This window comes from Colias croceus, chromosome 27 (assembly GCF_905220415.1).
Source record: "Colias croceus chromosome 27, ilColCroc2.1".
Classification (NCBI taxonomy): Eukaryota; Metazoa; Arthropoda; class Insecta; order Lepidoptera; family Pieridae; genus Colias; species Colias croceus.
Window position 1 is genome coordinate 5951529 of NC_059563.1, and position 20269 is coordinate 5971797.

At 33.1% G+C, this 20269-nt stretch overlaps 1 protein-coding gene across 1 annotated transcript in view; it reads right to left on the reverse strand.

The window, feature by feature from the left end:
* The window catches only part of LOC123703751 (ribosomal protein S6 kinase alpha-5-like), a 103938-nt gene that overhangs the window by 12240 nt on the left and 71429 nt on the right, over window positions 1–20269 (reverse strand). The gene's annotated exons all lie outside the window — the stretch shown is intronic.

Sequence of the window (20269 nt, forward strand, 5' to 3'; positions counted from 1 at the left end):
TTGTAAAATGGGCCCTTAAATAACATATTCATTTAAGGTGGAATTAATAACATGTGTTGTGTGCAATTTAAATTTCAACACTTTCCTGTATCTTTCTCTCTCATACCATAAAAATAATGATTAAATCGCGTTTAAAATCAGTACAACGTATTGACATCAATTTTTTATCTAACGATGTTTCGCCTAGCAACCAACCGCACAGTAAAACCTATCAACCTTGGCCACAAACATACTTCCTGAATGTTTATATGTATGTTTTGTATTAGACTATCAAAATATGTTATAGTTTTAGTGATAAGAGACAATAATAATGTTTAATTACAAAACAATTAGGATTTTTTGTAGTAAATTACATTACCAGACTATTTCATTGTTGTTTTTATTTGAGTCAAATAATCATAGCATAATTAATATGATGCGTAAAATTGTACATTACATGTGCCAAAATCTAAAATTTACCTATATTATTTAATTGGTAACCTAAATTACTCGATCAATATTCTAACGCGGTTATAGGTATATGTAATAAAAAAAAATCTTAAGTACATGGCATTGAAAAACGCTCTTTAAACTCACAATTCTATCAAGCCCTTGCGATTGCGATAATCACTATTAAAAAAATATATCAAAATTCAAACGATGTACATACAATAAAAAAATTAATATGCACATTACTCAAGGAATTACTTGTTATTTCACACGAAAATCGACCGTAAAATGAGTACAACAAGACTTATTATAATTTATTTATTCCTTCTAACCCTGAATATGATAGCGACTAGGTTATAATCTACAGAAGGTTGTGTCACTGCAAACTAAGATGTACCTTAATCCCTTATTTGTAGAGTTTAAAATGTATTGTTATCATTCAATGCGGTGTTCTTGGACGATCACTGGGTTAAGCAGAGGTGCTAGCGGATATGTTTTGGATGCATCTTTTTTTAACATTTCAATACTAAATTCAGTTAATTAGATGAAATGTAAGTTTTAATTTGTAAATTTTATTGGAATTTCAACAAGTAATTTTTAAAACAAGGATGAAGGAATTATTTCTCATAACCTTTAGAAATCTTTTACTTTACACAAGGCTGAATAATTTCCGTTTTAAAATTATAATACATATGTAATTAAAAAAAATCAAAACTATTACTTAAACGATGATGAAATTTGAAGATCAAGACAAATTTTTAACCTTATAAAAAATTAAACAGTTCGTAAAAATATTAAATTATTACAACCAGAATATAGTCGAAAGTTATTTTTCATGTCATAAGTAACAATAATTAGACAATACATTTAGCTCAACAAAAATTAACTAACACAAGTCGAAATAAATCATCAAAATAGCGATAAACTAATACAATATTTTATAAACCCCCACTCCATACCACATAAAAATTTTCAAACACAATTAAAAACCGACTCTATCACAACGTAATAAAGCTTAAAACCGCATTCCACTACCCTACCCACGTTACTCCAAAACCGGCGTTCTTATTACCTTGTAATAAAATCGTGTTTCGTGTGAAAAAACAAAAGCGGGTCAACCGTTACGCGAAATTTTTTGGCAACTTTAGCCCGTGGTAACAAGTTGGCCGATTGCGGATTTTTAAAACGGTATTATTGAGATGGTTCATCATTTCGTGGACTGTTTATAACGCCATTTAACTGTCTGTGAAACGCTTTAAAATGGATACAATGCGGTTAAATCTCTTGTTTTAATAACTTCGTAGTAAATAGAGGAATTTATGTCGGTATTTTATAAATGTGTCTTTGTAAATCATCGTCTTCACCAAAGTTTTAATTTCAAACATCTCATTGATAATATTAAAAAATATATCTGCGATATGCAGTAACGAAATCAAGATAATACTTATTCAGAATTTCAAGGAACAACCTTCTCAACAGCTGATAATTTGATAATATTCTGCATACTAGGTATATTACATGATACATCTGCGAGCATAGGTACTGGCAATCATTTCGATGCCTAAAATCTACTTGATAATTTTGGATCAGTGAAAGCAATTGCTTTCCAACTAAAATATAATCTCTATGTACAATTGAATATATGAATATGTACTAGGAACCCGACTTTGCCTGTCTTTAAGTTCGTATTAAATTTGATTTTATTTTCGAACTAATATATATTTTTACGTGGCCTATTTAAATCTCCATACTTGACACCAACACAATGCAACACGAACATAAATTAATAATTATTAATTATACATCTATGGATGTACGAATCTATAACAAAAAATTTACTTATATATCTAACTAGCTAACCGACCGCGGCTTCGCCCGCTTTGCCTAAAACCTAATAAATTATATACTAAAACCTTCCTCTTGAATCACTCTATGTATTGAAAAAAAAACGCATCAAAATCCGTTGCCTAGTTTTAAAGATTTAAGCATACAAAGGGACATAGGGACAGAGAAAGCGACTTTGTTTTATACTATGTAGTGATAGTGACTAATATATTATTCACGTGGCCTATTTCAATTCAATCTCCAAACATGACACCAGCATACATTAAACACAAACAGAAATACATATTTGAATCTTTTACTAACATTTATATAATTTACCTACTTATCTAATATTTTAAAATTTACGATAAAACAAAGATGCACGTTATCAAAATTTAACATACAATTGACATTGATTTTACCGATTTATCGCGTACCAAGGTTGCGTGTTAGCAAAACTCTCGCACCGGTTAAAACCGGTTATTGCCGGTATTTCGATTGCGAAATTTCACTTACAGGTTATGGGTTCGAACTTGGTACACTATTGAAAGATATAATAGCAAAGAAATTGTAGGAAAATAACATTTCCTATTGTGCATCTAATTTTTTATTAACTTCACAATATGTATACGTATGTAACCGGCTCCTACAGACTCGATTTTGACCCACTTTAAACGGACGGATTTAATTCAAACTCTGTACACTTATCAAGGATCAGTGACAATACAATAATTTCATGAGTTTATCTTATTTGAGCATGATTTTTACTTTATTTACATAACTAAGGAAAAATATTGGTAAATTACAATTTTCAGTTACTAAGTATTTTATCTTGGACAAGATAATTTCTGATAAACCTTTCCATCCTTTAATCATAATTTCTTCAATATCTCATTTGCGTATCTATACCGCAATTTATCAATATTGACTCACCAGTTTCAGCTTTACAATGAGTCAGTCAATTTCGCAATTTAATATTTGATTTATTTTGGTCTTATACCGTTCGAGCGATAATCTTTACAAATATTATAAAGCTGAAGCTGTTTGTTTGTTTGAATTAGCTAATCTCAGGCCCATTTGAAAAATTATATCACCGTTCGAAAGATCATTTATCGAGGAAGACTATAGGCTATATATCACTACGCTAAGACCAATAGGAGCGGAGCAATACGGCATTGCTAGTTCGTTAATAAGCACATATAAAACATAAAATTATCAGAAAACTCCATAAGTTTTACATATTATCGTTTCGACCTTAATACCCATATAAGTAACCTTCGTCGCTGATAAATTTTACGATGTCAATTTATGTGTTTTGGACTTTAAAATGTACAGTTTATTGTTATTTCCTATGTTCTACGGAATCTGGGCCTACCGTTTCCGTATAAACGAATATTTTTTTTCAATATTAATATTTAATATTATATACCACTTCAAAATCGACATATTTTCCGGTTTCCCAAGAAAAGATTGCAAATATTTTGAATTTGTTGTTGTTTAAAACAGTGACCTAATAATAAATACCTACCACTTTTTTAGGCTCTATGTTTGGAGAACTTTTTCATTAAATATTGATGTATCATGTATATACTACGGTATGTACAATTAATAAAATTTATCAACTGTTTTTTATTCGTATTCCTTAAAAATATCTTCCGTTTCATACCCCATAGGACCCAATGCCTACTACTAAATGCCTTCGTTACCAGTTACCACTAGTATCAAAAAACTTCACAGATATATCGTCATAAATTATTATTATAACGAAAAGCTCAAACCTCTGTACAGAATCAACGCAATAATTTCGTTCACAACCAAACATAGTATAAAGAATTGACCCACTTAGCAAAGTGAAAAAAAAAAAAAAAACACTAAATGAATACATTTTCAAGGTCGCCGCCTCGACGCGACCTACATTGCGTATTAGTAGTGAATTTAGCATAGTTTTAAATCATATTGTTTACGCATTTGTAGAACGTTCTAGACGTCCTTATTCCAATAAAATATTTGGTCATTTTCATATACCTACTTTTTTAATTTAAAAGGACTCAAGGCTCCTATGTGTAAAGGAAATATTATATAATCTATGTGCAATGAGAAATCATGACATTGCGTGACAAAAACATTAGTGAATTTCTTTGCGTCTTCGTACTAAGGTTAAACAAGAATCAAATTAACATAACATGCAAATGTAATAAAAGCTCACAAGGTCTTTTAATTACACAGGATCATACGCATCTCGAAAAAAGGAAACAAGGTTGCAAAAATACCTAAAAAAACTAAGATTAAAAATAATACTCTGAAAGGCGGTAAAAACTTTTCCTGCAAAGCCGTTAAAATGCCGCTAAAATCAAACGTCAAGCCGCTAAAATGCTGTTAAAACGAAACCCGAAAAGCCGCTAAAATGGTGGCCAAAAGCAATCTAGAAAAGGCCGCTAAAATGACATAACGTATCCCGTTCCAAGTTCAGGGCCCGCCGCGACCCACTGACACCGTTCCGCGGCCTCGGAATATCGCCCTGGCATGTTTAAACGTTCAAAGCGAACTCACCTTTAACTATTAGAACATTAGGTGCAAAATCGCGTAGCAATACAGTGGAATCTTTCGAAGATTGCAATGAGTAAGACGTTTTTGCTAATACGAAGTACCTATTGCCGTGTTTTTAGGGTCTTCGTTAGTTAATATTGACCAGTGAATAATTGTAGAGTGGTTTTGATTGAAGATTACCGACAAAAAGTTATTGGGTTAGAGATTTAGGCTCTGAACTCGTTACCTTAATTGATTGCTTTTGGTCTATTTAACTGGTATGTTTAGTGATATTTAATAATTGCACTACTTACGTGCTCTATAAATCTACTGAAATATCTTATGACTAATCACATAAGATGGGATAGGTAGGTAATAAAATAGGACTGATCTTCTTTGATCGACACCAATTCACTTGTTTTTAACCACTTTATTTCTGCAAAAATATCAAGAAACTGGCACAAACTTCGCATCTTATCCAGGTTAAAAGGAAAGAAAGGTAAAACCAGGAATCCAGGAATAAAAATAGCAGCCAATTAAAACCAGACTCAATCAATCAGCACGAACATTACAAAACAATTGAACAAGACATTGAAATTCTGCGAGGACAAAACCGAGGAAAATACGTAGAAATTTTTGCAAGAGATTCGCAACACACAATCGTGTCCAGACGTCACCGAGTTTATTTTTATCAGGAGTAACGTAAATTACCCTTGGTATAATGAAAGTATTCTATGTGCTATTTTTACTTTGTCTCCCGGTAGGCGGTGGCTGAGCGTAGGTGTCTCTTTACTGGGTTTATGTTATTCTCGTTGGAGCAATATGGCTTAAATAGCTATATTTTATTAGGGGTATTAAAGAGTTATGCCTAGCTTTAGCTATATATCATGAAGATCTTTACTTGTACATCATCAGCTCAATATTTTTCCTACTAGGTATTAGGGACACAGACAGTTTTGGCCATTTTAAAGGTACAAGTCCGAGACGGGCCGCAGACCGCAAACTGCAACAGCAAACTGCAAGCGACACCACTTGTTTCTATGAACATCTATGAAATTGATTCTAAGCGCGGCGACACTGCTGCCTGCAGCCGCAACGCGCACCGATTCATAGATGTTCATAGAAACAAGTGTTGTCGCTTGCAGTTTGCTGTTGCGGTTTGCGGTCTGCGGCCCGTCTCGGACTTGTACCTTAATGGTCCTAATCCTGAAATTTTTTTTAATTCCACCAAATAACTATAGAACTTCAATGAATTGTTTGAAAATTATGAAGCATACCGTAATACTGCGAATTGGAATGAATAATGATGGTGGCAAAGAATGATTAGTTTGCAGAAAGTGTTCGAAACGTTAGGTAAAATGGCAACATTTAAATCGACTACTACGCCAAGTGAAAATATTCTGTGCACGTGCCAGATATCTACGTCTATTATTTTGCTTAGCGCAGTATCTAGGAAGTTCATTTTGTTATATACTTAGAAGTTTTAATTGGCTGTAGTTTAATCTCTATTGTGCAACAGTTTATAATTTGTTCTACTCATTATGTGTCAATCTAAATAAAATTCAATCATTTTGAGACATGAGATATTATATTAATGGATCACTAAGCAATATCATTTCGGATTCTTGTTATGCCTTTATTCCTTTTTCTTCAGTCCTCAACGTAAATTCCAATCTTTCGTATACTTTTATTGCATATTAATAGTAACCTAACATTTGAGCACTATATAAATCATTTTTCCTACCACGCCATACACTCGATACTGCAACATACTAGGAGTCTACAGATTTGAACATTCAAAATACGACCATCTTATAACCTACATAGACCATCCAAATCAAACGACAACCATAACCAAACTTCCCTAATCCAAACTTCCCTAATCGTCCCTCCTCATAGAAAAGGACCACGATCAGCTGTACACGTGTGTGTGCGTCATACATGTGTGTGTGACGTGTGTCCACACGTGTGACGTCACGTAGCGTAATACACTCACTGTGACAATGTGTTTACGTCCTAACTTCTAACAACCTGTTACCACAGTATAGTGTGTGTAGGTGTTTGTGTTTGCTTCTGTTTAGTGTGTAATTGTGTATGTGTATGTTGTGGATGCCTTTGAACTAGTATGGGGAGAAACTTCCGAAATACTTAATGAGATTTGTGATCAGCTGCTCAATATTTGGGATTATCGTCAGCTTATTTATGTTTATTAATGCTTTTTGGGAGTTACGTATGTTATCGACTATTTAATTATCATAAACCGATATAGCGTGTGATTAATATAGACTACTGTAAAAATGAAAAATACTAACAGATTCGAAAAGAACTCACACAAAAAAAATACAATTTAAATAATACAAAAATAGTTAATGCATAGCATTTAAAAACGAAAACAAGTGCTTTTGAAATCAGAGCCTACATGCGATTTGCATTATTTAACATATTATTAGATTTCATAATAATACTAGTGGTCCGCCCCGGCTTCGCCCGTGGTACCTACATGTTTAAACTATCCTATCTCTCAAGTTGGATCGAACTGCACATGGTGTGCGAATTTTATTATAATCGGTTAAGTGGTTTAGGAGTCCATTGAGGACAAACATTGTGACACGAGATTTATATATCATAAATAATATAATATGTTAAACGTACAATCGATGCTTTCAAAAATAGACATTATAATTAATTAAAACACTAAATAAACACCAGAATGTAGCACGTCCCACTGGTCTATTTACATCAAGGTATCTGTATATACGCTATTGCGTATCGAATCGTATGCAAATGCCTACTTCCGAATAGTATTGTTTTAAGTTATTTAAACTCAAACTCAACTCAAACATACATATATTTATTCAATTAGACTTCTTATAGAAGCACTTTTGAATGCCATTGACTGTTACTATTGTTGAATTTTCATAGCTCTGCAGCAAAAGTACCAAAAAGATCTAAGGATTGTAGTACGTGACATAAATCACGTATTTCATTCAAAAGAACATTTTTGTTGTTATCTATGTGGAACCTTATTTAACCCTGGGAGCTAACTACCACTTTACATCCATACTAATATTATAAATGCGAAAGTAACTCTGTCTGTCTGTCTGTTACTCAATCACGCCTAAACTACTGAACCAATTTGCACGAAATTTGGTATGGAGATATTTCGATACCCGAGAAAGGACATAGGCTACTTTTTATTGCGAAATATGTACCACGGGCGAAGCCGGGGCGAACCGCTAGTAAGAAATAAAAAATTGCCTGATATTGCAATTTAAAATATATACCTATTCTGCTCTATTCTTCCGATAGTTAGTCCATTTACAATACCCAAATTAACAAAAACGCTCACACCACTTCAAAATGTTGCGAACAAAAAGAACAATGGAGTCGCTATTTTATTAAAAATTACAATTAAAAATTAAATCATAAAACGGAACACTAGTTTCGCTACAACAGCGACCGGGTAATTTCATTTGAGGTCACGCGAATACGGCACGTGCAGGTCACCTTAGATACCAGCCAACTACAATAGTTTGTGCAGCTACCGAAGTTATTGCATGGGGAACAGGTTAAAACATTATTCGGTTATTTTATCTTCAATGTGATTAAGATTTTACTATAATTTCTGGGTTAACATTGAACTGCATTTATAACTACTTTGTCATAACAATAAAATTAGCGTCCTTTGTTGTTTTAAAATTGTTTTCAATTTACCTATGCTATTCTAGTACATCGATGTACATATTTGAAAACTTCATACGAGTCCCATTTATTGTTTCAGTCATAAACTTATTACTTATATTTACTCAAAGTCGAATATTTATTAATCAATTTAAAAGTACTTCTAAGAGCAATTTTGAATCGTCATAGCATAGTTTAATAAGCCAAGTAAGTCAAGAAGCTGTAGCTTATCTTTTACAAAACTTCCTATTACAATTATTTCGCTCAACTATCCCACAGTAAAAAAATACCTCATTTTCGTCGTCTGTAACCAAATAAAAAGCAACACAATCCCCAATCTCGTTTTTACAAGCGAACGCTCCATCTAAGCGTTTCACTTTTGCGAACACTTTCACTGGCTAACAGTATCGAGACGGCACTCGGCGGCACGTTCATTTCCTATTTAAACTAAATATAATATCACGCCTCATTTTACGTTTAAATACTTAACGAACATTTTTATTGATCTATCGCAGACAGACCACATTGTCTATTCTTCAATCTAAATTCTAAATGTAACAAAAAGTTCCATAAATAAAAATATCAAAAAAATTATCATCTCTACACATTCATCATCATTAATTGCTCTACAGATTATACATGAAACCTAAATTAAAAAGCAAAAACAAATTCGAATTTTGAAAAACGTATACACAATACACATAAACCAATTTAAAATACGAACGCGATTGGCAGCACGTTGCTCATTCGTTGGAAAGTCTATAGCTGTCTATAGTCTTACCACAGTAAACCGAATAGCAGCAGTAGCGCAATCGTGCTCATCGACTTAGTATAGACTATGTAGTTGCGCTACTCTCAGCGTCTATTCACTGTGGTCTCGGTACCGTAATCTTGTGTCATCCGTTACCGACCGGTGAAACTTATTACGTCGCGGACCGCTATGTTACGCGCGAGATGAACGAGTTCGAACTTCGACTATCGAACATTGCGACGTTCAAAATTTTAAATTAAGAACTTCAAATAGAATGCCAAATATTACAATAAAAAATAACCGAATGAGGTTCGAATTTTGAATTTTTCGATATGACGTATGAGTCATAGGTTAAACGCTTGGACAGCGGAAGTAGAACAAAAAATATAACGTTTTGTTCTAAATTTAAAACAAATTGTCATTTTAAATCGTAATACCTTCAAATTTCGAATTAGAAAACAAACATCTAGTATAAACAAAACAACGTGTTTGCATATTATGAAAACAACAAGATCTTATTGTGACGTTATACAGTATACTTTTGAAATAATAATTTACAACAATATGTTTACTCGTTTGCTATTATACCTTTACGTATATTAGCGGTACAATGTTCAACTGATGCGATAAGGAAAATGGATTTCTATCTATTTTAAATGTCAATTATCATCTAACTGACATTTAAGATTACATTGTTTATACTATGAACCGTTGGTCTATTAATTAAATTATAAAAAAAAACAAGAGTTTTTTACTTAAAGTTAGTACATCTGAATAAAGTTTAAAGTTCACGACCAAATTTATAATTGTCTTTGCATCGTTTGACTTTTATGAAGACATTTTTATGTCTTATTTCGTTACTTCCTGCAAAGGGTATAAAATATTTATTGAGACTTATGAATATTTCACTTCATTTATAATTACGATTCCATGATCCAAATTTTTTAATTCAAGATATTTTTATGGACCTTTAAATATACATACCTACCTACTGTATGAAACATCACACGGACGCACAAGATGCTTTTTTAGTTATTAACCTCGAAATAAAAGCGAAAGCATGAAACAAAGAAACGTTATGGCACTTTACCAACAATTAAAACGTATAAGGGTGTCACTACACTAATTTGCAACGACAATGGATTGTTAATCATATTTTCTACATACTAACGAGCTTAGTTGTTAACTGAATTAATTAATATGTTTGTTTTCAAAAGCGGAATGCGATACAACAATACTTTTTAAAAATCATATCATAATGTCTCAAACTAAAATAGAAAAAGCCTTTTAGATTACAAAGCGTGCTAGAAAAATACCCAAAAGTGCCTACTTCCGAAGTTTAATCTATACTTATATTATAAAGCTGAAGAGTTTGTTTGTTTGAACGCGCTAATCTCGGGAACTACTGGTCCGATTTGAAAAATTCTTTCAGTGTTAGAAAGTTCATTTATCGAGGAAGGCTATAGGCTATATATCATCACGCTAAGACCAACAGGAGCTGAGCCACGCGGGTGAAACCGCGGGGCTCAGCTAGTAACATTATATTATAGCTTACGAGTTTGCATGTAGGAAAAAATCGCAAGAACTAAAAAACCAATTTGAACATTCTTTCACAAGCAAACATCTACATAATTCATAATTTCATTTAAACAATTTATATAAATACTTTTAAATAGAACTCCAATAAATAAACTTTATAATTCCCCCCCTCCCCCCTACTTTCCCCGACACACCGTGCCCTTGCCTCCATACACGCGGAAGTGTATGACACTAAAAACGTCACGTACACCTACAATATAACGTGCATCTCTCGAGATGTGAGATTAAACACGATTATTAATAAACGTCCGCTAAATAATAAGTGAATGAATTATCCCGAGAAAGAGTGAAGTATTTTTCTCGAACAAAAGAAAATTTAAGTGAATAACGTGAAGATTGAATTAAAAGCGTCTATGTGTGAGAAAATATTTTTCAAATTCGTATATCAGAATAATTTTTGCCAAATCTTGATAAAGTTGATAGAAAACTCCAGACTTTTGAAGGTTAAGAAACTCTTCGTGCACATAAAATGTTAAACTAAAATTTTACTTGCATTGCAAGGATGGAGAATCTGACAAAATGCAACCTCCTAGACTAACAATTAAAAAAAAATTGAATGAATGTATGAAAAAATTAACATTCCACATATAATAATACCCCGCGTATAACAAAAAATAATATAGAACATAATATAAAATCAAATAAAAAGCGTATAATAATAGCTGTTAGAATATAATCATTTGTGCATTAGCAAGCAGCCAAGTGCTGGGGTAATTGCATCTTATATAACACTCACTTATACAAGTGTTAGGTTTTCTTTGAGTGGTGTTAGTAATGAATTCGATTGTTTATTTATTTACTCGGAGCTTTTGATAACATTATCATTATTTAATACTAGCTGTGCTCCGTGGTTTTACCTGCAGTGCTCCGCTCCTGTTGGTCTTTGCGAGATGATATATTATAGTCTTCCACGATAAATGGGCTATCTAACACCGAAAGAATTTTTCAAAAGTTCCCGAGATTAGCGCGTTCAAACAAACAAACAAACTCTTCAGCTTTATAATATTAAGATTAGTATAGAATTATAGATGATATTATAACACAATACTCTATAGGTACCTACTGATCTATTACCGATTCATCCGCAAAATTACAAGATACACATACTCAAAGTTCATAGAAAAATAAACTACATTAATTGCATTTTCAAGTTAAAGCTAAGCACTATACGATATAATAAAAAAGATAATAGTACATTGACATTAAAAGTGCAATAAAAAGCGATACCAAATAACATAGAAACATCGAGACCACGAATTTTAATACCGCACCTCAGTGTTTATTAAACACGAGTAATAAATATGCATGTTAAATCATAATAGTACATTCTGTATTTAATAACCAACAGCCCGGTTGCATAAGTGAAAAGCAAATAATGTACCGGTCTTGCTATCTGAACGAGGAACTAATGAAAGTTATTAAACTCCAATCGATAGATTAGAACAACGCGAAACGATATTATCGCAACCGGAAGTTGAAAATCACAATGGATTGTCGACCATAAAGTTAAAAAAAAAAAACAGTGAAAGTAGTAAGAACACGCTTCTACAGTCTATGGTTGAAATTCAAAATTGGAACGCGGCGACCTCATTCCGATAGCGACTTCGCAAGAGAGCGGACGGGCGGGTGGTATTGCAAAAATAATTTATTTAAATACTAGCGGTCCGCCCCGGCTTCGCCCGTGGTACATATTAACGTTTTCTCTACATAAGAACCATCCTCGTACTTCAAGGAATATAATAAAAAAAGAATTATCGAAATCGGTTCAGCCGTTCTCGAGTTATGGAATTACAACGAAAAGTGGCATTGATTTTTATATATTAGACTAGCGGTCCGCCCCGGCTTCGCCCGTGGTACATATTAACGTTTTCTCTACATAAGAACCATCCTCGTACTTCAAGGAATATAATAAAAAAAGAATTATCGAAATCGGTTCAGCCGTTCTCGAGTTATGGAATTACAACGAAAAGTGGCATTGATTTTTATATATTAGAATAGAACGCTATCCGATATTTATTTGTGTCCATTCATGAGCGTGTTTGGTAGCGGTATGGAGTAATATTGTCATTGAAGGTACATTATAAAACACGTTCCGCTCTGTTAAATAAATTATTTCGTCGGCTTTCACTTCTTATTGGACGGACTTGGCCGCGCGTTGTGAGAATAATCTTTTGGAATAAGGAGGTCGTTAACAACTCTTATTTTTAGCGAGACCTCGATATACAAAGATAGATATGCAAATTGGTAATTAAGAAGCGTTTAATTAAATCGTGATTAATTACAGCAATAAACTCATACTTTAGTTCGCAAAAAACTCTGATGAAACAGACGTAATAACACTAATAACCAATCTAAGAACTAACACTAGATTACTATTAGAACGATTAAATAACCATGTTTCATAATAAAGAGCAAAAATGTCAATTATTTACGATTTCACAACAAAAGAGCGTCGTCAACTCATTTACCCTTATCACAATGTTATTAAATCTCATTATAATTGGAGACGTATATTAGCTGCTGACGTGGGCGAAATTCCCGCGTAATTTTAACGTGAAGAAAAGAAATGGACAGGAAAAATAATCTCGATAATTTGTAAACAAATTCTCGGAAACTAAAGTTCAAAAGTACTGTGTACTTTCGCAGAAAGTATTCATTATTTTGGGAACTGACCAACCACAATTTGAAGTATCATTGGATAGGTCTTTGAAACAACTCTTATAGAAGTTATAGTACAGTAAAAGCTTTCTTAATTTTACCATTTTTACTTCCTTTTTTTGCTAGTTTATTGAATAGATATTGAAGACAATTATTAATAAGATCAAATCTAAAGTGTACGAAATTAATTATAAAGAAGTTGTTTTTAAGTTCGCAATAATAACTTATAAATTATAATATACTTAAAGTAATCAAATAGACGGATACATAAACGAATCTACTTTCACTGTTTCGAATTCCTTTACACTTTCGGATTAAGCAGAGAAAGTGTCACGAATCCTTTAAGGTAAAATTAAATTGAATATCTAAAAGATTACAGTATTTCTTAAATAATTGCCATAAACTTTTAATGCTGTGTTTACACTAGAGTTTATAATAATACATCCAAAAATTAAATCTGTTCCTTTCCACTTAGATGCATTTTCATATTCCACTGGAGAAATAAAATATAAATAATCAACAAAAATTGATTGCAAATGTTCTATTTATCTATAGGTATTTCAATACTATAACATCACATTCTCACATACCTTGTTACCACACATACCAAACAATTCCATAAGTCTATTTACAATTACCATTTCTTCCCTTGACCATTTCATAAAAACATTTCTATCATCCTTGACCTTCCAACATTAAATTTTTATTTTTCCATTTAAAACTACTAACTTCACCTACTCACATACTGCTTGCCTAGGCAAGGAGATTGTAGATTCTAGGTAGGTACTAGTACCTACCTAGAATCTACAATCTCCAATACCTACAATAAACCATACAGTTCCCTAAACCCAATTAATACCTCCCCCTGACCTTCCATAGGTACGCGTTTTCATCATACATTCCACCTTCCATTCAATACCACAAACTTCACCTCCTTACATATTCTACTAGCCTGGTACCTCGTACCTACCTTTAATAAACCACAGACTCAAAACTATGTCAATCAGTACAAGCACATTCCGATGCATATCGCCCGCCGCAGCCACAGTATACACAAACACACATACATAAACAATACGCTAATTATTATGTAACAATTCATTTTTCACGTGTACGCACCGTTTCTATTCTAAACACGTTTCTCTACGTGTGACACGGCCTAATGGCTGGATCTAGCTTCGAATTGAATAAGAATTTTCTAACTAAACTGTCACTAATAGATGTAAATGATATATGAGGGTCACAATATGGTAGGGTAAGTATAGAAATATGGTCAAATAAATGCCTGTAAGAAAATCGATCAGAGTTCAAACAGGATTCTTCCGCCTCTTATGAAGCTACGACCTCATCTATACTAATATTATAAAGAGGAAAGGTTTGTATGTATGTATGTATGGTTTTCACGCATAAACTACTGGACCGATTTTGATGAAATTTGGCACAGACAATCTTTAGACCCTGAGAAAGAACATACCTACCTTTTATTGCGAGATATGTACCACCAATTAATAAGTAATCAATGACGACACTTTATAAACTTAAAAAAGGAAGAACATTTTTAGTTCAAGGCGCTGCTAAAAAAGTGGCTTTATTGCACTATAATAATATATCTATACGACACAGTAAAAACAATACTCAATTGATCAAAAATTCCCATATATTTCCCTTATGTAAAAGATCGAATCAATATACTAACAGCTATAGGTAACATCCACTAACCTACTCTTTGAATAAACAAAAAACTCAACCACCATCCCTATAAGGACATATTTTATACCTCTAAGGGCTGATTTTTCAATCCTTGGTTAAAACATATTCATCGAATAACGTATTATACTACCATTTCAAAAATGTATTCTAATTGTCCGTATTTGACAGTTTACAGGTGACATTTTAAAATGTTCGTGTAATACTTTATTGGGCGGATAAATTTTAACCAAGGATTGAAAAATCGGCCCTTAATATACAAAAAACCCCGCGTCACACAGAACGCGAACAAAATTCGGCCACGCTCAACATCGCAATGACCCAGATACCGAGCGCCTGCGCCCGCGCACCGCGCTGTAAACTTATAAATTATCATCTGTTTTATTTACCAATTTATATGGATTTGTGCGAGTTTATGATTTAATGTTACAACTTATATGTTAGTTACAATAGTTGTTGTAAATAACGCGAAGAAATGTAGCTATCATCTTAGCATCTTACTAAGTATTACTGAAAATCTAAGAAATTTTGCATGATAAAGGGTTTCAGCGCGTATACTTTTCCTTTTAAAGCATTATTTGCCAATTCTCATATTTAATTTAAACATTCTTTACCTTCACTACCCCTTTACATACAGTTTATTACTAATTACGTGAAACAGCATTTATCCGTATATTCACATCTCCCACGCATATTGAATATCGCTATCCCTTTCGCACGCAAACGATCTAATAATAGCATCTCGCTCTATTTTCAGAACGAAGGTGACACAAATATATTTCAAGCCGGTTGAATGGTAGTTATTCCACTTTAAACGTGTGGTTATGAAGTTTTACGTTATTAAATATTTTTGAGAATGGAAAAATGCATCTAATGTTTATTTTTATAGCTTTCAAATGAATAGAATAATAGACAAGTCATAACTGCGTTAAAAACAACCGACTTCAAACTTGCAGTTGCAACATTTACAAATACAGACAAAAATGCTCATAAAATAAAAACTACTGGGCCTATCCGAATAAAATTTTAATGGGACCAATTCGACACCATCCCGCATCGAACAAAAAAAGAATCACGTAAATCGGTTGAGAAACCTCGGAGTAATCGGTGTACATACATAAAAAAAAACATACCGGCCGAATTGATAACCTCCTCCTTTTTTTGAAGTTGGTTAAAAATAGAAAAAATCTTTATTGAAAAAGTTTTAAAATAATACAGTTAAAATGCTCTATAATGACTAAATTTTTAAGATAAGAAAAAATTCGATCACGAGGCGGGATTCGAACCCGTCTTTTATCCATAATCTATTTACGAAAGAGGTTAACATTTATGATATTCATACCTACGTTGCAATAAAAATTTCCAAAAAAGAAAAACGAAATTAAGAAAAAATAGAAGGTATTTAAAACCGAATTTTTTCTAATCCTCAGCAATAATATTGCCAGAAACTCAAGACTCTAAGTTCCAGTAACATCTTAGAATATCTTCGAGACGTCCGCATATCTATTTCTGCGAACCATAGATAAGGACCGTCTCGGTAGACAATACCTACTTTAGATTTAAAAAAAGCGACTAAAATCGTTTCGAAGCTACAGACAGACATAGAGATAGTGTTTTATGTTCAACTTATAACACTTCAATTGTGATGGAGCTAAACAAGTAAACACCTACAAAGCATTTATAAAAGGATTAATAGGACCTAATTTATTTTCGTTTATGCAATACCACGAAACAATCGATTCAAGTAATATATTGCATCGATTAGTATGGGCATTCATTTATCAAAAACTATAAATAAACCGCGTTTTATATGTATCTTTCTATTCATAAGCATTACATATTTACCTTGTTAATAACTACCAATTCTTTAAACCACTTAATCTTTTATATAGCATCTAGTACAAAGGGTTTCGCTTCACAAACACTATAACCCAGACTAGACAACGTTAGACAAAGCACCGTCTAGCATCCAGAATCTAGATGCAAGCATCCAGACATTTTATTACGTCTACATTACTGGGACTTCAATTGGGCTAAGTATTAAATTTATTAAGGAATGGACAAGTGTTGATCAAAAGGATGTATACCCGGCGCGGCCTAAGATGATCCCTATGACAGTTCGTCTTAGTGATTGCTCGTATGATGGATCGTGTCGATACTTTACTATTTTATAGGCAAAGGCGTGGTTTGCATTCAGCCACCTCGGTAAACATGTTTTTACAAATATTATAAAATGAATTTTTAACGTCTATTATGTAAACGAAACGGTAAGTAAAACGAAAGTTTTCCAAAACATAAAAATACACCTTATCATTTTCTCGTAATTTTTAACCCGTTTAACACAGTGTATATTATTTTATCATGAGAATGGAATCCCCCATTTAATTTTTCTAAAAAACTTATATTATCATAGGTAAGTAAATTAACGCGAACGGTAATTAAGGTCGTTCCCTGAGCGAGTGACCTTGAGCATTCACACTTCTTTCCCGAACCACAGCTATCCGCCGCTTCTACAATACATCGCAAATAATTCTTGCGCCACCTAAAGGTGGACTTCCGACCAGCGCGGCTCTATCGCAACGGCCGCAGAGTCTAAGCCGCTGCGTCACTGTCGCAGCGGCTTAGACGCAGATTGGCTTCCGAGCAGCGCGACTCCGGCGTCAGTCACAGTTATTAGTCCATACCTGACGGTTGTGCGGTACAGTAGGAATGAACCGAAAAATTAAAAAAATATTATTAGAATCATATAGATAGAATAAATAATATAGATATATAGAAATAAATAATATAGAATCCTTTTTAGGCTGGTTTTTGTAGCCCGTTTCACTTAAATCGTACAAAATTGCATGTAATGTGCGTAATGTGCGTAAATATGTTACTAACGTCCATTTTTTAGATATTCTTTCGAAAATAACTCGATAATAACCTAAAAACAACGTGCTTTTGCAGCCTGCCACGCGACAGTGCTTGCGCGAGCATTGCACGGCCGCTACGGCCGCGCGACACTGACGCAGCGTTACTGTCGCTGCGACAGTGACGCTGCGCTCGAACGTTCCATCATACATTTCCGTACTGTATAATACTATCGCTCTGTCGCCGCGTCACTGTCGCTGCGTTAGTGACGCCGGAGCCGCGGTGGTCGGAAGTCCACCTTAACGCGCATCCGCGTGAACTGTTTCAAATACAAGTAAAATTCACAGAGCTCAGAAGTAACAGACATGGCATACAATTAAAATATTTTTTTATAGAAAAAAATTATAATGGTGCATACACATAATTTTGGTCTTTACCAATTCAGAGTTAAATTATAGTCATATGGATGAATTTTATATTAAATTTTTAAAATGAATCAAAATTGATGGTACTCTGTAATGATCATCATTCGGTGATATTTTTATATTTCTTTAAAACTAGATACACAATCCCATTCAAATGTTCTACAAAAACTGTCGCCAAATGGTTTGAAGGACTTCTAGTTGAAATAAATATACATGAATGTAAATAAAACCTTAAATACACCAACTTTTATACACAAATACATAAACCTTTAATAGTCTAGTGCGACAGCGTAAAGTATGTTAGTATATTCAACCAACTTAAAAAAGTGTGAGTGTTTTATAAAACCCCTAGGAATTGTATGCAATATCGAAGCTTTTTAAGAAACGCATAAAATACTTTTTTAAGAATTGTCATACATATTATGTTACCGGCAATGTATTAAATCCGGCATTGTATACAATTCTTAGAAAATGTATGTTATTCCGAGAAACGGTCGGAATGAAATAAATATTATTATATTCGTCACATTACTTACCTACAAGATGGCGCCGAGAAAATTTTTACATCTTTTTGTCATGGGTGTCATTTTCATGGTTTTTGGGGTACCTATTAACCAATATGAGGTCAAAATTAAAATTCAAGATGGCGCTGACGAAAATTTTACATCTTTTTGTCATGGGTGTCATTTTCATGGTTTTCGGGGTAGGTATAAACCAATATGAGGTCAAAACTAAAATTCAAGATGGCGCCGACGAAAATTTTACATCTTTTTATCATGGGTGTCATTTTCATGGTTTTTGGGTAAGCTATTAACCAATATGTGGTCAAAATTAAAATTCAAGATGGCGCCGACGAAAATTTTACATATTTTTGTCATGAGTATCATTTTCAAGAATTCGACTATATAGCTTGTATTTGTTATTTTGTTTTAGTTTACTTTAAGGGAGAAAATTTCGCTTCCAAGGCCTTATTTTATGTATCAAAAACAAGATCTATCACGAAAGCGAATTTTGTGATATTATTTGAGCCACGGCGTAAATTATACTCAAATTTGCTATATAGTCGAATCCTATATATTACAGGAGAAATCAATTTTTAAGAGCATTTATTATTGAAATACATATTTAAAACTGTAATGTAAAACGCAAATCTGTGTCAATATTCCGACAGATATTCGCTTTTTCACTGTATTCGCTCAACTTTGTTTAAAATAGAGTTCATCTAATATACTAAAACGAAGAGAATAAAATAAAAAAGAGCGCGTGAGCCGAGTACACATGTCAGAAGTGAAACTTCTTTGGTAAGATTCATAGATACGAAAATCGCCACCTTACTCCATGACGTGACGGTATTACCATGACGCGACCTTGAAATTTTACTCTCAACGCGCCTATAGAACTTTCACTTCAAAAAGCAACACCTTAACCACATAATTTGAATTCTGCTCGATTAATATGTAAACGATTGTAAGAAAAACCACATAAATGACATCCATTTCGAAAAAATGTCAAAATTTTGTCAGCGCCTGGTTGTATTTTAGATTTGACCTCATATAAGCTACCACAAAAACAATGAAAATGACACCCATAGCAAAGAAATGTAAAATTTTCGTCGGCGCCATCTTGGATTTTAGTTTTGACCTCATATTGATTAATAGGTACCCCAAAAACCATGAAAATGACACCCATGACAAAAAGATGTAAAATTTTTCTCGGCGCCATCTTGAATTTTAATTTTGACCTCATATCGGTTAATAGGTACCCCAAAAACCATGAAAATGAGACCCATGACAAAGAGATGTAAAATTTTCGTCGG